Source organism: Nesoenas mayeri (genome assembly GCF_963082525.1).
Source record: "Nesoenas mayeri genome assembly, chromosome: 21".
NCBI lineage: Eukaryota > Metazoa > Chordata > Aves > Columbiformes > Columbidae > Nesoenas > Nesoenas mayeri.
In genome coordinates this window covers 6,199,389-6,222,183 of record NC_137571.1, presented here as the reverse complement: position 1 = coordinate 6,222,183, position 22,795 = coordinate 6,199,389, and positions in this window count along the sequence as shown.

Genomic DNA, 22,795 nt, shown 5'->3' with positions numbered 1-22,795 from the left:
TGCTATGTTGCCAGTCACCTGCAGAACCTGATGAGCTCTGACAAGGCCTTTTCAAGTATGCAGGATCATCTGAAGCACTGATGGAGGCATTACTGCAGGTTCCCTAAAGCACTGAGCCTCAGCTAGTAATTAACAATAATAAGAAATTAGAATATAATCCTTGCCTGGCATGAGACCCTGAGTCTGGGCTGACACCTGTTCTTTATCCTCGAGATGCCATTCCCAGTTAATGCTGCCTGAGCCCATTAAATTGAATCCAAAGGACAGGGCGCTATTATGTTTCTCATAAACCCAAGAGATTTATTGCAAAGACACTGCTTAAGTCTTCTCTTCCACCTAAGAGCGTGCCATTGATGCCAGAGCTTCCTGATGTGCTGCTGCCACTTCATGGAGGACCATGGCTCAGCCTCCACGATGCAACACGATGCTGATGGAGCTGGGTGCTCGAGGTGGTGGGGCTGGTCCCAGGGTGGTGATGGCACCTCATGCTCTCATCCACGCTTCATGGGTCGGTGAGAGCCACAGCCCCCATCCCGCTGTGCCACCTCCACATGGCACCGCTTTCCTGAGTCACCTGGAGCAGCTCATCGTGGTAGAAATCACAGATGATCAACTCCAATGGCAACCTCGGCCAGCACGACACGCCTGATGGCCAGGGGGATGGAGGCAGCCTGGCGTGACCTGTGCCTGCTGTCACCCCTGCTGTCCCTTCCCAAGGAGCTCGGCTGGTGTACCTAGAGCTCTGCATAAGAGGCAAAGTCCTCATGCTGTTCCTGCAGCCCAAGGTCATGGATTAATGGGAGTTACTGAAGTTTGCTCGACCTGGTGCCTTTTTCCGTAGCAAACCTCATTTGCTCAACGTGAAGTTATAGCTTTTGGGCCATTACTGGTTTAAGGAATTTCCAATATCCTCTGCTGGTGTCAGCAGCAGCTTCGAGCTCATCTGACAGCAGCTCCAGGAGAATGATCTGAGCTCAGGCAGGGTGAACTGGAGATCTGTGCCCTACTTAGCTGGCGTATATATTTGTCAGTAAGTGGGACACTCAATAACCTGAGATCTGACAGCCTTCAGATCCTGTATGGAGAGATGTCAATCATTCTGGCTTACATTAAACACCTTCCCAGGCATCTGGGCCATATTATAATATCCCAGCAGTGCCAAATTACAAACGTGAACCACACATGATAATCTCTTGTTCCTGTCTTATTTCCCTTTTGGACAGTCCTTGAAGGAAGCCAAAAAATGTCTTTTGTGAGCATAAGAAAATTCTAAGCCATGCACAGGGGAGGGTGGAGGAGCATGCATCACCCCATGTCTCTCCCGAGCCAAATATGGATTTTCACAATTGATTTGAGAGCATGTTTATGGCCATTTTCACTCTGTGCCCCACTAATAATCATAATGGAGACATCCAGTAACTCGTAAACGGAATTACAGCAAGAAAATCCTTTGACGTTTCGTGTGTTGCTCAGTTTGCGCTATGACATGGTCCCACCTCCCCAGCTGAGGTGGGACTGAGCTGGACCCACTGGCTGAGGGGGGTGATGGCAGAGTGGGACCCATCACCTCATCCTGCTCTGGGGCAGCGTGTGGGAGCCACGTGGAAACCACGGGGTAGCTCAGACCAACTCAGAGCTCAATTTTACATCTTAGTTGAGCAAAGAATACAAGTGCAGCAACAGGAGGCTTCTCACATATCTTAAGGACATGGAGATGGAAGAGCTTGGCAGCACTTGCTCAGCATCACCAGGGGCTGGGACAAATCCTGCTCGTTTGGGAGAAACTTCTCCTCCAAGAAGCTGCTTCTGTCACATGGAGCACCTGAAACTGCACAGTGTGAACTGAACCACAGAGTTTCAGTCCAGGTGGGGTCCCACAGGAGGAGCTGGACAGGTCCTTCTCAAGCAGAAGTTTAGAAAATCAACATGCGTTTGAGCCCTGGTACATGTCCCTGGTACATCTGCAATGACCTTCGGGTGACCTTGCTTCCCAGTGCGAGGGTAGCAGCAGAAGTGGTTTCAGTCCACTGCAACTGGAATGGACTGGGCACTTTGCCAAGTGAATATCTGCTGGGTTAATCACTGTGCAAATCTAATCAGGAATTGGAATGTGCCAGGCTCATTACCGAAATTAAATTCACCTCCAATTAAAGAGCGAGCTACAAGCTTCCACCATGTAGAGGTGCCCCCAGGCTGCCCCTCCCAAAACCAACCTCAAACCCCATCCTGCTGAACTGCAGGTTTGCTGAACACTGGAGGGATTTCCAGGTGCAAGGAAGTGAATTGCTGCTTGTGCTTTCCCCCGAGGCTGCGTAAGGAGTTTGCTGATGCCCTTAATAAGTCACCTTGCAGGTCAGAAGTAACTTCAATGGCAGGATTTCCAAGGAGCACTTGCCAAGAGAAATCTGAGGACACAGTAAGTGGAACATCTCCCATGGCAGGATCATTCCTGGGATCTGTGGGCACCTTCACAAATTCACGCCTTCACACGCTGAATCTTTCCTTGGGACCTACGTGCCTTATGTTTACACTTCAGAGTGAAATAAAAAACTGCTTTGTGATGAGAACAGCAAAGCTGCAAAGTCAAGCAGGTAAAAATGCAGAGATGCTGACTTAAAAGTTGTTCAAGCTTCATTTGCCCCTTTTTCTTTCTACGGTTAGACTTGTACAGCCTAATCGCACCATCGCCACTCTCAACATCAGCTCTCCCTCCATCTGTGCTTCATCTGGGCATTATCAGATTTCAGGGAAGAACGTTTTATATCTTGGTTCAAAATATATTTCTGTAACCATGTCCTCCAGAGACAGCTGTTGTAGCTCCAAATCCCTGTCCTAAAGTAAGCAGGAATGACGTTAAATTGACATCTCCTACAGATTGAGGTGAGGGGATTGAGTAGAGAATCACTTCTCTGTCCATTTTATAAGCAGCAGTTATAAATTCGAGGTAGTGAGAGCCTGGCCCAGGTTGGCCAGAGAGGTGGTAGATGAACCATCCCTGGAAACATCCCAGGCCAGGCTGGACGGGGCTCTGAGCACCCTGATCTGGTGAAGATGTCCCTGTTATGGCAGGGGTGGCATTGGATGCCTTTTGAAGGTCTCTTCCAACCCAAAATACTCTGTGAATCTATGATTCTGTTCTGCTCCCATTGCCACTTGCACTGACAACTTGACACGAAATTTCTGCAAACTCTGGAACTGCAAGTACAAAGAGGAGCAAAGAAGAGCAACGAGGGCTCAGGTGAACTCCTGCCACATGTTAGCAAATAACCACTCAAAGAGCAAAGCTGCCCTGCTTGCCAGCCCTGCTCCGGGGCTGCGAGGGGGATCTGGAGTGCAGGTATGAGGTAAAGCCCAAAGAGCCTTCTGGTGGGCTTCGAGGGATGCAAAGACCTTGTTATGGAGCAGAGAGCTCAGCGCTGCCCCAAGGGTTAATTAGCAGCATCCTTTGCCTTTGGAGGTGTTCATCTAAGTGTTCCTCCTGGAGGGACAGCTGTCTTTGTTGCCTGGATACAGCCTTGCCGGGGCTTTGAGGAAGGTACCTGGAGCATCATTAGAAGATGATGTTAGTGGGATTTTCAGATTTAGCTGCACTATGTAAATTATTACCCGGGGCAGCCCTGAGGCAAAGCGGCTGCCAGTTACTATCAGCCACACATCACATCCAAGTGCTGACAAGACAAATAAGGGTAATTGTCTCTCCTCCCTTAATCAGGTGGATGTGATTAGCTGGTGGAGGCCTGGCCAGGTGTTCACCAGCATCACCCAGCTCAGCAAAGCAAGTATCCCTGCAAACACAGGCTGGGGAGCAAGGACCAGCCAGGTCCAACACGCTTCAGCTTTTGGAAGAGACCAGCAATTAAGAAGCTGTCTTTCATGGTTTGGAGGAAGGTTGTGGGGAGTACGATGGTTAGAAAATGAAGAAAACCTGAGGAAATGGTGTTTTTTTCCGTGTTACGTGGGCTGTACCTGTGCTGGGAGGCTGCATGGCCAGCTCGCGGAGCAGGGATGTTCGGCGCTGAACTGAGGGCAGTGAAAGTCAAGATGTTGAATTTTTGAGTCAGATGGTAATTAGATGGCTGGAATAATTTCCTCAGCTGTTTGTGAGGTATCAGAGAAAAAGAGATCGGGGCTTGGCCAGCACTGGGCACAGAGGGCGGGGGGCTCTGTCACCTCCAGGGGTGACAGCTGTGATGGGCAGAGCTGCCTGTTCCCCCACGATGAGCTGCACCGCTGTGGTCACTGCACACTGTGTCCATTCAAGCAGCAAAATCAGGTACTGGAGGAGGTGAGGCTATTTTGACATGTGTCTTGTTTTCAGGGCAAAAGACCCCAAAACTTCAGATAAGTGTCCTTTAATTTTTAGAGCCTGGCACAGCGACATAAAATACCTTTCAACATCTGCTGGAAATGGTTGTGATTAACTCCCTGTGGTGAGCAGAAGATTTAGAGTTCTGACCTTTTACTGAACAAAGCCAAGTCCCAGCAACTGCACCAGGAGATATAAGATGCATCACTGGCAGCGCTGCCCATCTTGCCCAGCCCTTGTCCTCTTGCTTTCCCCTCCGCCAGCAGCAGGCAGTGGTACCCTAATGTCTTGACAAGTAAGTGTTAACTGAGATGAGCCCCTTTCCCCCCTCGCTGAGCACTCTGTGTCAGCCCCTGGCGCTGATGGTCGGTGGCGCAGTCCCAGGTGGAGCATCAGGACGCAGCTGTCACCTCCATGCTGAAAAACGATATCGCGGTGCCAGGCAGGTTTCTGCAGGGACCGGTGCGCAGCAGTGGTTTAGGAAATTGCTTCCCTCTTGTGGTGGCTGTGTTGCTTGGTAAGGTCACCCGTGCTTCAAATGCATTCGGGTTTTGCATGGTTGGCCCTCCACATAGTGTCAGAGGAGAACAACTGTGACCTTGGGCAGGTGGAAGTCCCAGGAGCTGCTGCTGATGAGCAGCACAAGCTTTTCAGTGATATCCCTGCTCTGCTGACACCAGTGATGGCACCGGTGAGCTCTGGGAGGCGATGGGCAGGAGGACTAAACCCAGCTAGGACAAGCAGGTGAGAGGAGCTGAGCTTAAATACAGCAAAAAATAGATCAGAGGAATAAAAGTAGGTTTGGGATGAAATGTTCAGCTTTGGGGTAATGATATCCTCCAGAAGCTAAAGGAGACTGAGTCTGAACATCACGTTCAGCTGCAGATCCTTGTGGAAGTGCAGGAGCCATTAAATAGCAAAACCAAGGCAGATAAAGCAAGAAGGAAATGCTGGTCCATCTGACGGGGATTGCGCCAAGAGCAGTGGTGGTTTGGGGTGCACTTCAGAGCACATCACAGACCAAGGCAAGCAAAAACGGCAACTGTTTGGCAAAAAAGAAGTCAAACCAGAGCTGGATTGCGTTAAATGTGAAGCTAAATGTTCCTGAAATAAGTGTCCTGCAAACAGGGAATTCTGCAACAGCTTCCAGGGAAAGGAGCATTATGCAAATATATGCAAAGTTATCAAGGCACGTGTAGTCACAGAAAGTGACAATGAAGATAGAAGGTGAATTGTTCGCTGTAACAATGTCCTAAACAAAGAAAGAAAATAGTAGAGGAATTAAATGGAGATTTTGCCTGTGTCCAGGTACTCCTCAGGGCTTCTCAGCTACCTCAGCAGCCAGTAACACAGGAGCCTCAAACAGGTGATGAAGATTTTTGCCGTACCTGTTGGCAATGAGGCCAAGGTCACCACAGACCATTCTGAATAAATATCTGCCACAGCTGGGAAGCTCTTTCCACGGAGGACTCAGCAATATGGATTGTGGATGTGGCTTCTTGAACACTTCCCATGAAAACACAGGGCGGGTGATGAGCTTCTTCACATCTCCCTGCGGTGAGGTTGGTTTAAAGCCATCAGGAATGACTTAATATACACAGTTCCTACATGTGTCATAAGTAAGGACCAAGAAACTTTTATCAGGAGTAATAATAGAGCTTCCTTTCCAAGCAGCCTTTATGGACAGAGCACTTGTGTTTATGAGTCTAAATGATGTGATCCATACAGGCAGTTTCTCCAGGGGTCAGCCCTACTGCTTCCAGTTGAAGAAAACACCAGGACAGTTGTTTTCACAACTTGGTCAATGAAGACAGGCGAGTTAGGGATAAGTTATCCTATAAAAACTTCATCTGCAGGTGGAATGACATGATCTCACGTTCTTAGCATCAGCCAGCACGGTGCGTCAGCATTGGCAATCAGTTACCCGGGCTTGTAAACAAGTGTATAATCACAGCCCTCCGCTGCAGCATTCATGGGATCACACCTGGAAAGATAGGCTTGTTTTTAAAGAGAAACCCAAGAAATAGCTTTTAGCCTGGCAGATTTTGATTGCAGCTCCACAGATGTAATTATTGAAAGCCCTGATTTCATTAACCATGAGTGCTTCCTCACCCGTTTGTCTGTAGTTTCGTTCAATGGATGGCATTGTGCTCACATGGCGACAGGTCCCCCTGTCCCACCTGGCCGTGCGTCATTCAGAACAGCTTCAGTGCCACAAAGTGGTGCAGACACATACCCCTCCATCATCTCTTTTCACCCAGATGAATGAACCCTGAATCAGATGCTAATAACTGCTTGACATTCTTGGAGATCTCTGCGTGCTGGTGAGTTTATCTCTGTACAATTTCCCTGTTGAGAAAGCAACAAAGATCTTCAGCGCCCGCTGCTCTGTGCAATAGGAAGCTGTGGTACAGGTTGAGCAATCCAAGGAATGCTTGAAACACCCACTTGAGTTTTGGCTCTGGAGCCTCATGTTTTGCCTTTTCTCTGTGTTCTTTTGGGTAAATGTCTCAGTTTCTCAATTCCTGCCACTCGTCCTCAGTTTTTGGCAGGATCCTCCTCCCCTTGCCAGAAGCCCAGCGCTGTGTTTGTGGAGCAGAGTGCACAGGATGGAAGCAGAGGAACAAGCACAAGAGAACACATGAACACATCACCAGCTCTTGCTACAGCAGGAGAAAGGCAGGGAGGTGACTAGCCATGACATGAAGCTGTCAGGACAAACAGAACAACATCCTGTGTATGACACAGCCTCTCGGGTCAGCATTCACATAATTCAAACCGTTTATCTGCACAACTCACTTTCCATTTATGCTGAGCGCTCGGAGCCATGTACACAGTTATCTCATTCCTGCGTTTCACTTGTTTCAGCTCACCCAGGGCCCTGGTGGCTGCATGCCCTGGCAGTAACTAGGTGCTAAGTGTCTCATCATTTGAAACCATGATCTCTGTGGAAAACATAATTTTAGGTAGTTGAGCAGCTCCCTCCTCCATCCCGCCATGGGGAGCTGGCCCTGCAGCGAGGCCACGTGTGGGGCTCTGGATGCCCAGAAACCCCCACATGCAGAGACCACACCTGCAGATGGAATTAAGGGGAAGGCCGTGGTTTGCAGTGATTCATGTCATTGCCACCCTGCCGGGCTGCTGTGCTGGCCCTGCGGTAGTCACACCGACACACCTGGAAATGGGAAACAGACAGGTGATGAGATACAACCTTCTGATGTCTCCCAACAGTTATGTTTTGAAATCCACATGTCAAAGCCTAACCTGAAACTTCGGGATTCTTCATATGTATTTCTGTTTTTCCAGACCACGGATTCAGTATCAGACCATAGATAGGTGGAGTGCTGCATGATAATGGCTTAAACCATCGCCGCCGGCTCTGTTTATGGGCAGGATGGGACATGCTCTGTGTTGTACTGGGTCCATCACAACTCTGGTGCTGTGAAAGGGGACTTGTCCCTGCTGGAGACACAGGAGGGGAAGTGTCTGGTGCTACAATGCCACTTGGGACAGTGGCCCTGCTAAAATGTCCCCATCCTTCTTACATGCTCCTTTTAAGTATGGAAAGGCTACAATAAGGTCTCCCCAGAGCCTTCTCTTCTCCAGGCTGAACACCCCAACTCTCTCAGCCTGTCCTCATCGCTATCACGCTGACACCTGTACACCTTTCCCCCCGTGCTGTTTTTCCAGGTGAGCACACCTGGCTGCCTGTGACCAGACAATGACCATGGCTGGGACCAGTGGCCATTGAAACAGCATCCACAGGGGGAACGGGAGAGCCCAGCCCTGAGCAGGCTCTGCCCTTGGGGAAGGCTAGAGGTGTTGGATGTGTACTGTGAGGTCCAGCATCACTTCTCTGCTCCCCAAACCGAGAACACCTCCTAGCTCCTGGTTTGGATGAGACAGAGGAGCTTTCTGCCCTTTTCTCAGCTTCCTGTGAGCTAAAGGAGCCATGGCTGTGGCTGTATCCCTGATCCAACCAGCCTGCAAGAAACCCAGCCCTGCATCTCCCTTCACATGGAGGGGAGAGACACCCCTGGGAGCTGGCAGGGATGGGGACCACCACGCTGACACACACCGCAGACAGAAAACCCTTCAGAAGAGCCCATTTTGCAATGCAAACCGCTCTTGTCCTTCTCTCCCGGCTCCGCAGGGCTATCTCCAGCATGCTGGGTGCCTGCAGCCTCTCCACATTTCCTGTTTTCATTCCAGTATCTGCAGTGCTAACATGCTGCATGCCTCGAATTCCAGCCCTGACGCACCAGGAAAAGGGGCCAAGGGCACATTCGTGGGAGTCTTGGAGCCTTTTGTGCCCTTTCCCCAGCCAGGCTGGGGATGCTGATAACTCCCTGACTTCTTCCTTCATCCCTTTTCTTGCTTTCTTCTAATTCCCAGAGTTGCTATGTTATCCTTCAGCGCTTTAATTCTGCAGTGAGAGAAGGGCATTGCTTTGCCCTGCTTTACTCAGGGCAGCAGCTGGAAAGAGCTCTCTTGCTGAATCAGTGCTGTTAGTCCAAAAGAGTGTACAAAAGATCGCTCTGAGGTCCAGGAGCTTTTGCATAGCCAACATAATACCATTTCCCCATCGCTGCGATAACTTTCCAACTCCTCTCTCCTAATGATATAAATCAGGAGTAAAACCCTTAAGCCAGTGGAAGGATTGTCTTGTCAAATATTTAATAACACTGTTCTGAGTTCCGTGTGAGCCCGATCCGTCCCTTCTGTGTCCTCCCTCAGCTCAGTCATTTCAGGGAGCAAAGAGCAAAATCCAGGTTCCCTCTCGTGGGACAGTCTCTTTGGAAGTCCAGAGCCTTTGCTGCGCTTCAGGTGGTGACAGCCATCCCTGAGAAGTGACAGGTGTCCCAAAGTGACAGCGCTGCTCTGGGGAGGAGGCCGGACACCGGCACAGGCGGTGACACAGGCTGGCTGGGCTGGGAGCCCTCGCTCAGGCACAGGTTGAACCCAGAAAGGGGAGGAAAACAGCAGGTAACAGAGCAAGGAAATGCCACCGCAGGCGAGTGACCGCGAATCATCCCCACACTCACGTTTTGTGCTGCATTATTATCCTTTTTAAAAATTAAAGATGGTAGTAGGTTACTGTAATTGAAAGTGAGATAACGGGAGAGTTTAGGGAGATAAAATTATAACAGTATCCAGGGAGAGAAGGGGATTGGGAGAGAAAATTGAAAGGGATTCATTATGAACTTATCCTCACTTATAAATATTCCCCCAGGTTAGGACCTTATGGTGTTAATAATTAACCAGAACCTTATGAAGGCTAAAATAACTACAACACACACAAAGATCATTGCTTCAGTATTCACCATGTGCACAAACCTTGCCCGCCACTCGTCTCAGTTACTGTGGCAACAGTACATCTGCTTTCCACAATATCCTTCATTAATCATTTACACCCAGGAAAAAAAAGTAATCTTGGAAGAATGATACCACAGGAGCTATTTCTGCTCGTCTCTCACTGGTGAGTGGGACCAGCTCTGAATGTGCTCATAGAATCACAGGATCATAGAATCACAGGTGGTTTGGGTTGGAGGGACCTTCCCAGCTCATCCAGTGCAACCCCTGCCATGAGCAGGGACATCTTCACCCGCTCTCCTTGTGGACACACGAGGCTGCTGTGAGCTGGTGCAGAGGGACCGGGGAACAGGCAGCAGCATGCTGCCATTTCAGGAAAGCCTCGACTTCCCAGGAGCATCTCAGGAGCATCATCGTTCAGCCATGTGTACCCAGATCGCAGAAGGGAGTTTGGAGTCGGTGGTGGAGTGGCTCAGGGTTGCTCTGCAGCACAGACAGCAGCACAGCCCCTTTGTCTTCCTTTTTGTTCCAGCTCAGGGACAGAACAGGTTGATGTGAAAAGGTGTTCAGGGCTACCTGACCTGCATCCCAGCAGGGTTGCGTGCAGGATGCTACGGGCCGATGATCTTCCTGACATTTTGGAAGCAATTGAACGGCCAGCCCAGAAAAAGCCCTTCCCTCCCATGGCTGCAGGCACAGGGAGGGCTGCTCCCAGCTCTGGATGTGTCACCCTGGGCTGAGGGAGAAGGGGACAGGTACACAGAGCAGGTCCAGCCCATGGAGCGCAGCACGGGCTCTGCGCAGTGTCACCCAGCCCCTGGTAATGAGGGTAGCAAATTAGACTTCTTTAAATAACCAGGACCTCTTCAGGAAAGAGAGTAAAGTCCTCAGACAGCCTGATCTCTGCTTAATCCCTGCAAACAGACACCTCTGATTAGGAGGATTTGTTTCTTCTGACGGGGGGTGCAGATTGAGGGCTTTGCATGGCAGGACCAAAGTGGTGACACCTGGTGCTGTGTTTCCTAGACTCCTGACTACTGTCCCAAATTTAATTCTCAGCCCTCTTACTTTTCTTCCTCAACCCAGCACCAAACCCCCTTTGTTAGCACCTGACCTGGAGCACGAGTCCCTGTATCTCTCCATCATTAAGCGCAGCCCCAGCGCACGTTGTGCTGGGGACCAGAGAGGGACATGGAGCCCCTGAAAGGGGCAGGTGAGGGGGGCAGAGGTGGGCAGGGGTCACCCCGGGGTGCAGCGTTGTCTGGGGGGGCTGAGCAGACAGCGGCTGCTCAGCACCCCCTGCACCACTGATACAAATTAGAGGAGCCACATCACTGACACAGAGGTCTCAGTTAATGAGCAGGGGCACTAATGAATCTGTATGTTATCTCAATGTATCCTCTGCCTCTAGGACAGCCCCAGGGCGCTTCAAGCAAACAAATGAAAGAAACATGTTTATTAGGGCTTGCCGTGCACCTGGGCCAGCCTGGATTCAGGGCAACTGTGCATTCACAGGAGCAATTTATACAGGCTCACAAGAAACATTTTTGCTGAAGATTTTCTGCAAAATTTTGGATGAAAATAATTTTGATGGAAAATGTTCATCTGTCTCTCCAGCAGGGCAAAGCCTCGCAGAGCAAAAGTGCTGGCACGACTGAATGCCTTTGGTTGAAGAGGCAGCAAAGAGAACAGCCCCTGGCAAGGGTAGAGGAGCCTTTTCAATCCCAGCTGCATTCTTGGAGCAGCCTCAGAGAGGTACGAGACCCACTGGAGTATCTCAAACCACCAGCCTGTCGCAGTGAGGAACACATTGGGTTTTTTGGCTGCTTTCTTTCCATCCTAACCCATTTGGAAGGCTCAGAGGACAGAACTGGGAGGGGGAAGATGCTGATAAGACTTGGGCCTGAGCTGGTTTCCAAGATGTCTCTGCAAAATGGCAAAAAGCCTCATTAAACATCCCGAACAGAACTGTCCCTGCTCCTAATAAAAGAATGAAGAAGAACGTGAGAGAGAGATGGGGAGATCCCAGCTCTCCTTAAATTTGAAGCATGATGCTAATGGGCTGGAATACTCTTATAATGGGCTGGAATGCTCCTATTGCTCAGTGTGGGTGTCAGTCCAGCTCTGCCCCATCCATCCTCCTCCTCGCTGCCTCACCCCTGTGTCCTCAGCTCTCAGACCAGAGCAATTAAACACATTAACTCTGTGCTGGGCTGTTATCTCTTGTTCAGGAGCAGGAGGGAGGGGGAACTGTCTGTTTGTATATTTTACATGTAACCTTTTGGGGTGGAAAATAGCTCTAAGCGCCAAAGAGGAGAATTAAAGCACATTTTAATGATACGGGTCTTATGTCTGAATGAGCATCTCGGATTACAATATCATTTGGGTCCATGTGATGAAATCCAGCCAGTGAATAATCTCCCATCATCACTTTCTATATTAATATACATATTTATGTTTTAGAGCTTAAATTTAACTGTTATGCTCTTTCAAAAGTAATTAAACCAGGCTTCAAACTAAGGAAATGACCTCACGTAGTCTCTGCCCACCAGCCACACATGAATATTAAACTAAGTGGTCAGAAACAGATCTATTAGTGAAAAAAAATAAATGAATGAAATGCAGTTTTCCTTCCCTGCAGCTTCATTCAACCTTTATAGCAAAAGCGACATGAAATGCATCTGTGTTCATTTGTTTAAAAAAACTCTTTGAACACATCTCCATCTCCATTTAAATTAAAAAATGACTTAGCACAAAGAATAACAAAAAGCCTTCTGTGCAGGAGTACAATGAGTAATGAACTTCAAATCATATCTGCATGAAAGATTGTCGAGTTGGATATTGTTTTTCCATATGACCTGTTTTTTTCCTAATTATGATATTTTTTCCTGGCTCTGATTTTATAAACAGTGGCACTTCTCCCCTTAGCGCCTTAAAAAGAGATTGGTTTGATCTTTGACATTTTCTATTTCACAGGCTTCTTTGCAAGTGTCACACAATAGACCCTTGTTGGGCTCAGTTTAATTAAACACAATTACTTTGCTTTAAGTAGCAGAGGCAGTGACAATTTAAAAAGTTGCAACTCAAAGCAAACAGCTCCTTTTCTGCTTGAAAAATTATACAGTGTCAGTGAATAATTAAAACATACAAAATAATCAGAATTAATTAGCATCTTAACACTTTTAAGTGGTTAAGAGTCTTTATTCCCGGACGTTCCACTCGGAATGCTTTTCGGAGACTGCTAGAATTTGCAAGCAGCTTTTTGGTGATATTCTCCAGGTCACGGACAGACCTTCACCTTCCTCAGCAGCCGGGTGAGGGGTTAAATCCCCGCAGTGCGACACGAGGTCACCGGGACACGAAATCCTCCCTTCCCATCTCCTCTGAATACGCAAAGCGGCTCCGCACCAGCCTCCCCACACTCGGGGCATTCGGATTCAATTCTGCAATTCAGATCCTTGCCGACTTTCTGGTTTCTCCATTAACAAACCCCAAAATGTGTGTATCCATTCCCAGCGTTGGATCAGCCATAGCTGGGAAGGCCAGAGAGGCTTTTCTCATCACCTCACCTTCCCCGCATGGACCGGAGCCTTCCAAGCCGCCTCCAGCACTGGCTCCGCAGCTTGCTGGGCTTCCAGTCACTTATTTCTATGCGGTTCACACGCACTTGTATAGTAACGTGTCAATATTCAGCGCGGTCATTCCCATACATCGGCCCATCAATATTTATTGCGGTAATTTCCAGCCATCTGAATAATAGAAATTGCAGATGAAGAAGCTGGTTCGCGGCAGCGACAGGAAGGAAATTGGGTGTCGCAGTTCTCAGTCGAGTGCTTGGAAGAGGCTGCTCTCGACTTGAAATGTCGCTTTGTGCCTTTCATCCCATGACACCTACTTGCTCCAAACCAGTTCCTCTTCCTCTTTCATGAGTACACTTTTCAAATGATAATGGGCTGGTGTCACGACCTTGCTGAAGCAGAGATTGCCGTGCTAAAAATATTAACGTCTTTCATCTTGGCTTCTGAGTCCCAAACGGCTTTGCTGGTTTTCTCTGAACATTTCAAACATATTGATATCACTGTAGAAATGAACTTGCCCTTTTCTGGCTATAATATGATAATCCACTGCATATGCATGCAAAGGTTGATTTCATAACCGTTTTGGTTGTGTGGCACCCAGGCAGCCCCTCTCTGCCCATCAGATCAGTGCAGCAAGTGGCAGACAAGTGACTTATTCAGGGCACCATGGCAGAGGCAGGAACAGAAGCCTGGATGGCCACAACCCTGTGTGGTCTTCAATACACTCACATTTTCCATGAATATGTGGATGTAGGAATTGCATCTCATATCCCACCCCAGTCCAAGTGAGGTCTTCTTACCCCACTGCACTGGTCCTGTCCTACCTATGGGACCACCTTTGGAAATCTGGCAGGGCCAAGAGCATGGTGCACAGCCAGTCCTTCCAACACAAACCCTGCTATGATCTATGAGACAGTTCCCTCCCTGGGTTATTCAGACATTTGTCCTTCTGCAGCAAAACTGCCACTTCACAGCAGCAGTTTTGGTTTGTCACCGCGTCACGGTTTGTCTCCATCCTCCTCTAAGGTCTCTGTCCTCCACCCCCTCAGCCTCACCTCTCACATGCCAGTCTTGTTTGCAAGATGGACTTTTAGCAATTAGCGAGTCTTCTATGCACCTATTAGCAGTGATTTGGCCCATGGGGAGCTCACCACTTTGTAAAGCAAATTAGGGAACAGGCCCCAAATGATCCAGCTGGAAGACTGCTGATTCAAGTGCTGGAGCTGTGAAGTCTATCAGATTTCAACACACCACAAGGGCATTGACTTGCTTTTTCCTCTGCATCGCCACCCTCTGTTCAGCTTTCTCTCTACCAGCCCTGGAACAGGAAAATCCATCCTCCTTTTCCACCAATGATTGCTTTATTTATTCTTTTACAGTGAGCTGGAGCGGCTCCTCCAAGGCAACAGAGCTCACGCCAGAGCACATCCCAGCATCTGCACACCGGAGACATTTCCAGCTCTGACCTCTGAACAGGTTTTCCAGGAAGATTTCATCCCCTGGGACGACAACAGCAGCGGTGGTCCCACTATCAGAGGTAATCACAGTGAGGGTCCTTTTTGTGCTACCTTGGGGAAATCTCAGCTTTTTCAGATAGGAAAGGCGGGCATTAGTGTTTCAGTCATTCAGGGTAAAAACCTGCGATACAGAACCAACAATAACGTTCTTGTCTACCATGGACTCCATCAGAGAGCTTAGAAAAGGAGGCAATGTTTTCCTTAGATAACTTATAATAGTCTGCGTAAATGTGCGGCCAATTTAATACTCAGCAGCTTTATGTCTATGGCAGGTGTTTGTTTAAGAGAGGTTTCACAGTACAGAGAGAGGTAAATAGCAGATTTCTTCCTTTATTGGGCCTCAGGCTCATTAAACGACATTTCACTTCCTCATGCACAAGGTTTTTATTCATTAAAGGGATTCACTCTGTTTCCAAGGGTGTTCTTTCCTCCTTTATTGACAATTCACCTAATGTGTTGGAAGTTGTGCATCTGGACGGGGGACAGGCAGCTGAAGTGTCTCTGCTCCCAGCCCGCTGTATTTTCCACCTCCACAAGTGGCTCCTCTCACACTCACAACAGGCAACTTGACAAATTTCATCTTTTCCAGATACCATCTTTTCTGAAAGACAAACCGTGTATTCTTCAACCTCAAAACAGGAGAGTCCTTGCAACTGGCAGACCCAAAAAGGCATGGGATTTGCTTTTGAGACAAACCAGCTTATCAAATTGTAAAATCTGCAAAATCTTGGAATTCTGTTTAATTTTTTTCCCCCATATTGATCATTTTTCTACTCTTGCTTCCAAAATCTGTGCATGAGCCCAGGATGGAGCACACCCAGCACCTGCCCACCCAGATCTACAGACTCATCAGTCTGTTTAGTTTGGAAAATCATGGGAAAACTCCAGAGGATCTAAAAATTCTATTTCTTAAATTAAAGCGCATGAATTCATAAAGCTCTAATTATCTGCATCTCACAAAAAGTCTTTAATCCATCCAGTGACCTCAAGCTGTCCATCAATTCCCAAGGAGGACCATCAATGGCAAATAAACCTTTATCTCCAAACTGGAGCCCTGGTGCCAAACAGCCACCTGCCTAGATCAGCCCTTTGCTGGCCTAATTTTAATGACCAAAGTTGATTTAAAAATCCAATTTGATGGCCTTTCAGTGGCTAAGAAGGGCTTGTGCAAGCCCAGAATAACCGGCCACAAAATCTCATGCAAAATAAAAGTCCTTGGATTCCTGCCTTATCAGAAACAATCTCAGCTGCCTGCTGGCTTTCAGCCTGCATGCGGGTAACACCTTCTGGCTGTGGGAAAGCATAGTATGGATAGAAAACAAAATCCATTATGAGAATGCACACTACAAAATAAACGAAGATCCAACAGCCACCAGGATAAGGAGACAAAGGTGGAATTGGAGAAGTATATTCGGAGCAAACATTGAGGCTGAAGGTCTCACGTGTCCTTTATGAGATGGAAGTGATGAGGTTCCCACTGTCAGTCTCCTGGGTTTAACAAGGAATTTGCTAAACTGTTTTGCTAATATCTGGAAAGAAAGAGGGAGATGCTTTCCCAGCAAGCTGAGATAACACAGAAGTGTCTGCTCCACCCCTGAGAGAAGGAAGGTGTTAAATTGCAATTGAGAAAAACAAAGTTTAACTGATTGCTTACAAACTTCAAAGTTAAACAGCTCCAATAATCTGCAACCAAGGATCTGGAAGGAGGTGCTTCCATAGGAGGATGAAGTATTTGCAAAGCTGGGAGAAAACTAATGCTATGATAGTCTTTGCATAAGGTCAGCAGGGAGGCATGAGGTGATTAGGAAGCTGTTATGGTGCTATAAACACTGGGAAAACTCAAGGAACGGCTGTCATGGACTGGGAGGTGGCTGTGGAGCTGCTCACGTACCACCGTTAATGACACTTGGTAAATAGGGCTTTCCAAAGAGTGCAGTAAGTTCTTGAAAATCTGCCTTGTGGTGAAAAAGGTGAGAGGTTCAGTGTATTGAATTTATCTATGAACCAGCTAAAGAGTGAACGGAGGGTGCTGCAAGCTGGGAGAAACTGTGGGATTTGCATATGAGCCCAAGCTGGAAAAGCTCAAAGTGCAAGAGTGCAAATGAGCAACCTTGGGAGTACTTGATTTTGGCATGTGATGCGTTTTCCAACAGGTAACACCTGTATACAAGGATTACAAGGCTTTAAAAAGTGTGCCAGATGCATTTGGCTCAGGGAAAGAATCCATGAGCTTGTATTCAGACAGTCACATAAGCCACTGGAGTCATCTCTCCTGGTCTTGATAATCTACGGAGATCTTCCAGAAATGTCCTCACCTGAAAAATTCAGACCTTCAACAGATTTATTGCAGTATTTGAGAAGTCAGTGTTTGTACTCCATACCTTAATATAGCATTAACAACCTCTAAGAAAACATAATTCAGTCTTCCCCAAAGAATTATGCTTATTATAAGACAAAGCTCCTGGCCCCGTCGCAACCAGCTGGGTCAGCTCAGACTGGGGACACTGGGGACACTGGGACTCCCCCAGGCTTGGGCAGCTCTCAGCAGTGATGCTGACTGACAGCTGTCACCTCGCAGCCCTGGGAACACGTGGAGCGTTCCCCATTCAAAGGAAACGTCGAAGAGTTTCAGTTTCAGCCTAGCTCAACAGAAACCAAATTTCAACTACCCCAAATATTCCTTTTCTTGGAAATCACACTTTCCAACCAAGTTTCGATTATTTTTTTTAGGAGGTGCCTAGCGCTGTGTTTATGTCATCAGTGGTCAGGAAATACAAGTGTCCCCATGATGGCCCTGGAATGGGGACATCGGGATTTCTGAGAGGGTGAAATTTAGACATATGTTGCTCCTGTGAGCAAAAACCTAAATATTTGCATAAAATCCACTTCCCCTACACCTGTGTTTTTACTGCCCTGAATGATGAAACACTGACCTATTTCCATAACAATCGAGATGCCGAAAGAAATGGCCCAGAAGTACTGGGGCCTCTGAATATTTGGGACAGCACTGATAGGATCTGCAGGACAGATAACCCCCGAGGCTCTGAGAGGAGAAGCAACTGAATTATACTGTGTATCTCTATTTCTGTTATTCCTTATATCTTTTGCTTCATTTCTCCACCATGAGGAAAGAGCTGTTAATCTTATTAAATCTAAAAAAATCCTACCAATCACCTACTCCAATTAAAAACAAAAATGCAATATACTGGGGCATTTAGGAACTGTGTGGACTCCATTCTGATGTTTTAAAACTCCAGGCTAAAATGATTTGCAAGATCTCATGACAAATACATAACAAGAGAAGGAGAAGAACTCGGGTGAAACCCGTTTTCATTAGGGCCACACAGCTGCTTATAATTGCTGCAATCCGTGATGTTTTTAACTGTTATTTTATGACATGTTGTGTTGTTTTATTAGCTATTTGTTAGCACATGTGCTTGTGAACCTCAGGAGCGGGTTCCAGAGCTGCTCTTGCGGCTTCTGCCCGCGCGTCTTGGTTTGTGAGCAGCAGGTTTCTCTGCCTGGGCTGCTGCTCGTTACCAAATGGCTTTTACATTTTCCCTTCTTGTTTCTTTTCTCCCTTCCCCAGCCCCGCAGCTGGACGCTCTGGGCTGCTACGTCAGCTCTAAGAGCGCCAAATGAGCATTTTCAGATGTGCAAAATAATGCCAGTGACAGAAGAGTTGCGTTCAAGGAAAAAAACCCGCAAGAGCAACAGGAGACAAGCCAGAGCGTGCAGAAACTCCCTGTTTCAGTTCAGCTGTCAGTGCGCAACAAGAACTTCCACTTTCCAAGAAGCTGGAAAATGTCCCTGTATTGCCTCTCTACAAAGGCATTAAAATGATGTTTCACCTCCCGAAGACCTCGTTGTCCCTGTCCCAAGAACGTGCGAAACCAAGTACAAGAGGAATAACAGGAAAGAAAACACTTTGCTGTATTGGCTGCGCAGCATGTTCCTGGCCAGCCTTGTAGACTGCCGATAAAATATGAATTAAATGCATTTATTGCAATTCATTAAGCTGAGCAGAGGAGTTGTCAATGAGGTCTGTCTGCTGCAATGTTCCCCTCCCCTGCTAGTGACAGCGGGCTCCCCAGAAACAAACTGCTGCAAAGCACACCTGGGGTGTGCAGGTGAGAAGAGGAGGCATCGGTACATCAGTACATGGGCTATCGGTGCATTATCTGCAACGGGGACCCCGGCAGAGCCATTGCAGCTTGGCCAGACCTAAGGGTTCTGCTCCAGGGTGGCAAACAACCATTGCACACCCACCAGCTCTACCTGTTTGTAAAGCAGAGAACATGCAGGTGCTGTGGACAAGGAAAAAACATGTTCCCTGGGGCAGGGGACATCCAAATAACCAACAGGCAAAGGACAAGGAGTGCCCAGAGTCAGGGCTAAAGAGTGGCTGTTGTTGACTCTGGATCTTACCCATTTTTTCTGCTCTTACACAATGCTCCGGCCATGCATATTAGATGGGGATCAGGAAGACCACAGCAGCAGGAAGCAAAATCCTGCAGAACTCCTGGTCAGGACGCAGAAGATGCCAAGAAGGAGCTGGGAGCAGGATGTGACAAAGGTGGCTGCAAAGGTGCCAAGCACGTAAAGCACCCCTGGGACCAGGCTGCTGTGTGCAGTGCGTGGGGTGCAGTGCATGGGGTGCAGTGCATGGGGTGCAGTGCGTGGGGTGCAGTGCATGGGGTGCAGCGCTCCTTGCAAACAGGGTGTGCAGAACTGTACTGCAGCACGAGGGGGCACAGCGAGGGCTGCATGTGCTGCCAGCACCAGGAGTGCCCGTCCACACACGCTTCTCATCCGACCTCGCTGTAGAAGCCAGACAGCGTTTTTCCTTATAATTATCTTCCCACCTTATCTCTCCAATGTCCCGACGAAATGTGCTCTTGCTTTAACAGCTCCGTTGACAGAGTTCCTCACAGTCCCCTGGAACCCAGGTAGGAGACATTGACCTGCATTGTCCTGAGGGAAAACAAATGTGTTTGGCAAAACTTGGCGAAACTTGGAGTAAATGTGTATTTTGCATATAGCAGCGTGGGTTTATGCAACCAAACCCCACTCTAGAGCACTACAGTAGATTTCTCAATAAGTACATGAGAGAAATGTTTATTTATCAGGGACAACCCTTTTGTGAGATAGGCACATCCCACCTAATCCCATACGGACACTCCTTTGGTCCTTGTGGCTCCAGGCACAAACTGGGACCACCAGACAGCCCTGAGGGTGTAGGTATCCTCAAAGCAGTCCTACCTCCCTCATCCCTTCCCTTTCCTCCTTTCTAACTAATCGATTTAGGCAATTTATGGTATTTACAGCTTGGCTCCGGATCTCTTGTTTGTGAGAATGCAAATGAAACGTTGTTGGAGCTTGTTGGGCTCTGGAATACACAAAGCCTTTGTGATATGCTGATGTCTCACACCAGGCTCACCCTCCTGCCAGGCGGCTGATTGAGTTGCCACCTTCCCAGCTGCTCCTTTCCCAGGCAGCTGGAGGGTGTGGTGCCACCAGCATTTTTGTAGTGGCAAAGCCAGTTTGAGAAATTCCACCCCTGTGGTTGTGTCAATACAGCTGTCTGGGGAGCCGTGTGGCAATTTGGGTGGCTTGCGTTGGTCACATAAAGAGAGTATTTTGGAGGGGGTGTTTTCATCCACCTGGCTGATGTCGGTGGTGTGGTCAGAAGGGACCATACACAGCAGAGAGGACACCAAGATAGAGCAGGAACGCGCAGCCAGGGGGTGGAAAATCCTTCTCTTGAGAAGTGGCACCAGCACAAAGAATGAAGGTCCATCACCACTCCAGGAGCACTCTAATCCTGCCATAAGTCATGTAACCTGGAGCTGAAACCATAAAAACGGCATAGATGCGCGGGAGGAATTCCCTGGTGCCATGGAAAGAATTAGTGAGCAGCTGTAAGAGAAATACGGGAAATGAGAAAAGTCAAATCGCCGGCCTGGGGAGCAGCAGTGGCTTCCCGAGCAGAGAAGATGGCCAAGAGATCCAGGCTGGGTGAGACCAATGGCCAACACCACAGCTGAGTCCTGTAGACTTCGTAAAAATTGTGCTTGTATTAAATTTTGCCTGAGAAAAACAGTTCTGCAAGAAAAAACACACTAAATCAGGTTGGATTGCCTGTACCTGAAACTCTGGCACTGTAGTTCTGCCCTGAATTTCAAATTTTTTAGCAGAATTCAGACTAAACAGATATGTCAGCAGCAGCATTAGGACTGGTATCAAACCTGATCTCCGCTTTCTGTTGGCAAGGCTTAGGTACATCCTGATGGAGAACTGGGAAGGGAGCTTGAAATCAGGAGTTCAGTGTGAAGAGCTGAGCCAGCTGGGATATGCACAGAGCAATGGGTTAGAAAACTAAGTGGTTTCTCCAGGGAGCAAGAAAATGGTGCCAGGAGTTTTGAAATTAGCACTGAATATAAAAAAGTGAAAGATGAGTAAATACAAGAGAAAACTGCAGGCATGAAACAGACCTCTTCAAACGGGTCGTCACAAGGAACCGGTTAAAAATATGGTTAAAAAGTGAGTATAACCATCTTTGTCAATGAGCTTTGTGCTTCTGCTGCCCACTCAGAATGTGGTTGATTAAGGTTTGGCAGTAACAGGTACTTCGGCAGCAATGAATGCTGTTTTATTTCAGGGGAAGCCTCTGATTCATGTTCCTTGCACTTCATTTCTTTTGAATATTTGCACTCTGAACTGCAGATGTAAACAAAAAGGAGGGTGCACAGGGATGTGTTTCTAGCAAGCAGCCCCCGAGCAGAGGTGCTGTCCTCAGGAGTTTGTCCTTCCCCCGCGATGGCAGAGGGATGCAGGCAGCCTTCCCGCACCAGCTGCCTGGCGTTTCCACCGCTGGACTGCTGAGCTGAATTTCCCCAGTGTGTGCAGCATAGGTTGGTTTAACCCGTTTAACAAACCACCCAGCTCGTTGATGTTGGAACATGCAGGTGCATCCAAGCTGGTGACTGTAACCACTTGCATTACGCAGGCAGCAGCAGCCGGGCAATGAGCCTTGATGGGATGCTGGGTGCAACCGAGTCTGGCACGGGCAGTGCCACAGGACTGGGTGCTGGCACACCTATGGGAAAGGTAGGCATGACTGAGAAAGAATACCTGCTTTGTTTTCGCCTAGAACTAGCCAAAACACACCGTCAGTGTAACGCTGCTGGAGAAATCAAAACTGCAGAGGGACTGGGTTTTTTTGACTGTGTTTGTATGTCTTGCAAGATTTGAATGCAACCCTAGGAATGTGTTGTTCCATCCATTAGATGTGCTTTGCAACCCAGCGCTTGATGTTAGTATCTCCCAGCGTCAGGCTAGGCAGACATGCCTGCTCTTGTTCTGCCAGGAATCCTTCTGGGGCTTTGGCTGAGCCGAGCTTTTATAATGCATGAATCCTTGCCAACTTTTAGCCTGTGAAGGCACTTTGCCCACCTTCAGCAAAGCTGAGCAGCACGGCAGGGTTTGCAGTGTGAACCAGCTGTCAAGGATAAGTTATAACTCCTGCCCTGAAGGGAGTGGGAAGAGATGAGGCAGGGAATATCTACCCAAACAAGTTTGTACACACGTATGATTTTGTAATATGCGCCTAGAAGAGACTTGCAGCCACGGTGTAGAAGAGCCTGGAGAGCACTGTAAGGATCACATCCCCATCCAAGGGGACGGGACGGGCACACACAATACACTCTGCTGGCATCTGGCTTCCCCAAACAACCTCTATGGATGGTTTTGGGAGCAGCACGGCCACGCAGTGCTGAGAGGACACGGAACAGTTCAAACTTGGTGTTTCCTTCATTCACCTGGTCCTGCAGGTAATGCTTCGTGAGGTGACAATGAAGCTTCCAGCATCACTGACTGCACATGGAGGCTGTTTTGCATGCACCCAGCAAGGCAGGAGGTGATTCAGAGTGAAGATGTATAGTTCCATGTCTGAATAGCAACTTGTGCTCTTTTGCCACAATTAAATGGCAAAACCCATTCAATTGAATTAAATTTTGTACCAGAGAGACAGTGGGTTTTACTAGCACCAAGAATGAACAGAATATCAGTAATGATAGTGG